Source organism: Silene latifolia, unplaced genomic scaffold (assembly GCF_048544455.1).
Source record: "Silene latifolia isolate original U9 population unplaced genomic scaffold, ASM4854445v1 scaffold_150, whole genome shotgun sequence".
NCBI classification, from domain to species: domain Eukaryota; kingdom Viridiplantae; phylum Streptophyta; class Magnoliopsida; order Caryophyllales; family Caryophyllaceae; genus Silene; species Silene latifolia.
Genome location: NW_027413138.1, coordinates 424,005 through 428,943, shown reverse-complemented (window position 1 = coordinate 428,943; position 4,939 = coordinate 424,005).

Below are 4,939 nucleotides of genomic sequence, written 5' to 3'. Positions count from 1 at the left end.
AGCAGAGGCACAACTGGAGAACGAAGAATAGCAGCTAATTTTTGTGCTTCCTTTTGCGCCAAGACATCCCTGTGATAACCCTGATTATCATAAACAGCATATAAACTAATTTGGTCGCGAAATAATTGTCCACTGATTATGCAGAGGGATCTGAATTTACAGACACCACAAAATACACCATGACACCACAAAATAGACAGATGAACCAGTTAAAGATGCAGAAATAATAACTTTGCCTGAACAACGAAATTGCGTCTTTCACACTCCAAGAACATGTTGACAGTCCAGTTTGCCGCCTTCTTAATATTATCCCTAACACTGATCAACTGATACATACAGGAAAAACAACGCTAGCCAAAGAAGTTGTCAAATTGATAGCAAAGCAAGAAGCTTATTCGAAAAAAACAGTAATGGTTGAAATTTCAGAAGCTCCAAAATTAGAATGCATTCAAGATGAGATTGCAAATGGATGACTTGGTCTGTATTTTCATAATCCGCCTATATAACTAAATGAAACCTGGAGAGATATCAGAACTGAGAAAAGACGATAATGACTCTAAATAGATACGATGGATGCTAATTAAATTACGACAATTATCTAAAAGAATTGCTAAAGAAAGCTGATTACTTGGCTTTTAAGAGCGCAACAGTCAAGAATATTGTTCCCGAGTTGGACAAAGAAGGATATAGGAAGATATGTGAAGGGAAGGCTCCGATGGAATTGTTCTATAATCTATGTCACCTTGAAGTTTCTAATTTGGAGAAATTAGCAGTAATGTTGCGGGTTAATCCCCTTCCACGTTAAATATTTCAAATTGTCACAATTTGACTTACATTTTCAGTGAGGTCGACGAGGTAAACAAGGAATCAGATATGACTCGGAGCTGAGCGTTGAAGTGATTGTGTTATAGGACTTGCAGGAGGGAGAAGGTGAAGGAATCTCATCTAACCCTCTTCCTAATTTAAAGACACTCAGTGTTGAGAAAATCAAGTTGCCATCGACCGTCTTTTAAGAGTTTGTGTGGGTACACTTTAGAAGCCGTAGACAATGCTAAATTCCTATTTTCTTCATCATCTGGAAATGATAATCCAAGGAGGTGACAAAGATAACACCATTGTTTTTCCTCGGCTTAAGATATTATATATATACTTGTCTAAGTTGAAGAGTATGATCAAGTTATGTATTGTTTGCTATGTCAGAATTTTGATTTCATAAATCATATGAAAAGGCATACATAATTCATATGATATGCGGATGCCTATTTCCACTTACAGTCAGTAAAAATAGCTTACAATACCCTCTGCGCTATAGTATAGACTGAGCTATGGATTGGGCTTCTATGTTCTATTATACTGAATTTCTGAATTGATTCATTTCATGAAAGCATTTCATTAAAACGAGACTCAGTTCGTTTGTTTTTGTTTGATTGTCCACATTAGAGGTGTGATGAAATGCAGATTAGCAATATATAGATGCGGAATCGGTTGTAATTACAGCCAAATTGGAAGTGACTACAGGTATTGAGCTAACTATAAATATGAGCTAACTATAACTATTAATCTCGTAATTCTATGGAGTAGTCTGTAATATTTGTCTTCATTTTATAAAGATTTTATCTAAAACTTTTACCAAAGTCCAATATTGTGATGAAATAATATCGTATCCCCAATGTTATCTTACTACGAAATAGTATGTCCGGTCTTATAGGAGTATTATGATACAATATCATAAACTATATGATTCCATATAAAATAGTAATCTAATCCTTAACGACTAACCTCGGACTAATATAAGTGGTAAAAATTTCATTAGTTGACAAAAGAATAAACAGTTTCTATATCAGTTAAAGAGTATATTGTTATTGGAATATGAATTGTTATACATAAACCTCGTATGTATACTGTATAGTGTAGTGTAAACTTCTATATCTGTATCGAAAACAAATATCCTGTCAGACATGTTGCTCATATTTCCTTTTTATACAAGTTTACCTTTCGGATACAAATTCCTGTCTATCTATAATATAAAAAGACTAGACTAACCATTACCTTTCACCATTCACTTTTTTTAATATCCTTAGATCATGCCACATCATCACTAATAATATTTTAATTTTAAATTTTTTAAAAAAAAAAGTTGAAAAAATTGTAGCATTAAACACAAATTAAAGCACAATTAAACTTAAATGTAAATACTAAATGATAAAATTTAGGGTTTTATACTTTTATTATTAGATTATTTAAAAATAAAGTTGGAAAATACTTCTAACCCAGGTCAATCGATTCAGTTCGAATCAATTAAGTTAGCTTATTTAAATAAAGGAGCTTATTAACTGAAAAGTTATATAAATCCCTTAAAAAATATTTGAAAACTAAAATACTAACTAAAACCCGAGCCGATTCTGCGCCAAGACTGATGAACCATGGGCTAACATGGCTTGACCACTCTCTCGATCCTTTCATGGACCGAGCGCAGGCCAAGGTGATCAGTAAAGCTGAGTCACCGTCTACTCTAGTCTCTAATTCTCAACCACGAATTTAAAATAAAAATAAAAATAAAAAAATTCTGTCTCGAACCCAAAAATCGTGTCAAGTTCTCAAGGCAATCAATCAATTTGACTATTACCCTACCTTTTGCCAAACTCATAGATCACCACAAGTTATTTTTTATTTTATTTTTTGATTTCCAGAAAAAGCAAGTTAACGGTGGGGCGGACAGCCATGGATTGGAGATTGGAGAGCCCCCACAATCATCATTGTATTCTTCTTCCACCATTTCTCTTTCTTTAATTATTTTTTGCATTTTAATTATCCCTAATTTCTTACTGATGTTATTGTATTAGACGTAATCGCCTCCCTAATTCCGTCACAATCATTTGTTTAACTTTGATTAAAATACCGTTTTTTAAGAATAAAAAAGGTAAACAAATGATTTAGACGGAGGTGACACTAATAACTGAAAGCTGAATTAATCGATTGTAGATTGAATTTACCCCTATGTCAATAACTGAAAGCTTAATTAATCGATTTTAGATTGAATTTCCGTCTCTGGATTAGCCAAAGCTTAAAAGGTAATAATACGAGGATTGAAGTGACGATTATGATGCGCTTGTTGTCCTGGGATTAAGAGCTTTAAAATGGAATTGTTTAATCTTGAACGTGTGCTAAAATTTGCAGTTTTCGGAAACTCGAAAACCTTGTTTAATGAATTGGTAATGCTATTTTGCGACTGAAATATTGTTCAATAATAACTGAATGCTTAATTAATCGATTGTAGATTGAATTTCCGTCTCCAGATTAGCCAAAACTTAATGGTAATTCTTGGATTAAGAGCTTAAAAACGGAATTCTTGGAGAATATGAAACACTTGAAGTCAGATGGTGTAGCGAATTGTAAACATTATGGTCAGGAGTCAGGACTATTCGTTGCGCCCAGATTAAGAAAACTGGAGCTGGTAAGACTGCAGCGAATTGCAGTGGTTTGTATCCGGAGAAGCGAGTCAAGTTGTGAAATTGCCGTCTTTGGGAAATGAATAGAAATTTCGAGCTGTGCTGTGATGCAGTCTTTCTCATCCAGACTTGTACAGGCAGACAAACTACGAAAAGTAGTCGTGTTTGATTACTGCAAAATGGAGTGGTTTTTATGAAGGAACACAAATGATGAAAAATAAAGAATGTGTGGGGGTAGGATAAAGTAAGAAAGAGAAAAACTTGATGGTTAATTGATGTGGGGAAAAATGAGTAAAATTTGGTGATGATAGAAAATGTGAGGTGGATATGTGATTAGGATAGAGAAATGATGAAAAAAAGTAAAGTGATAGAAAATATGTGATGATGGATGCGGATGGTCTAATACGTTATCATCAGCCCTATACCTCCAATCCTAAAGTGTACGAATAATGTTGATGGGACAATTCAGCATCCACCACATGCTTAAAGTAGTGTAGTTGCTACTTGCTAAAGGTAAATAGTAAATATTGGGGGGAGTATTTAACTGTGTGAGTATCCAAACTTGGATTATATTCTAAGCTTGTGAATCAAATCACTTTTTTTTTTTTTTTCAAAAAAATTCACTTTTTAAGAGTGCGAGGGAGAGATCTCAACTATGTTGGGGTTAGAGTGTGGAGCTGAAAAAGTTGGGGAATGTGTTCTGTGTGCGATCTATGACAACATAAAAACATACGTGAATCTTATCAAAAACTGTGATGCGAACCTGGGGTCACTTCTTACAGATCTTGAGACATTACTAGCGGACAAAGATGGTATTGATATCAAGGTGCTGGAGGGGAAGGAAAACCTGAAAAAAGTCACTCCTAAAGCAGAGCTTTGGCTTGCGCGTGTGAAGGAATTGGTGAAGGATGAATCAATGAAGATGATAATGAATAAGGATATGAAGATAGCCAAAGTTATGTTGAGGTTGATGAAGAATGATATCAAGAAGTTGATTGAAGATGACGCTGAGATGGGTGATCTGGTGGTGAAAGTGATGAAAGATATTGCGAAAAGAAAGAGAAAGGCTGGTAATAGTAGGGAAGGTTCAGATGTGGATGAGAACGATAAAAAGGTTGGTCAAGTGTTGGAGAAGCTTATAGAGGAAACAATAGGAGAGTTTAAGAAGCTTATGCAGAATGATGAGAAGATGGCTATTGCTGCAATGTATTTATTGGAGAATCATAAGGAGAAATTGGAGAAGCTCATGGAAAAGGATGAGGAGATGGCAGGTATTATAGCCAATGCCAGAAAGACGAGCGATGATGCAGAATTGCTAAGTGATGATGAAAATGTCGTTGAGAATGTGAATACCTTAAAGGAGAAAGTTAAAAAATTGCTGAAGCCTGTGGGGAACTTAATTATGCATGAGGAGTTGTTGAAAACATTGCCGGAGAATGTAAGCCTAGTGATGGAAGCCATAGACGTTGTTATTGGAAATAGGAGGGGAC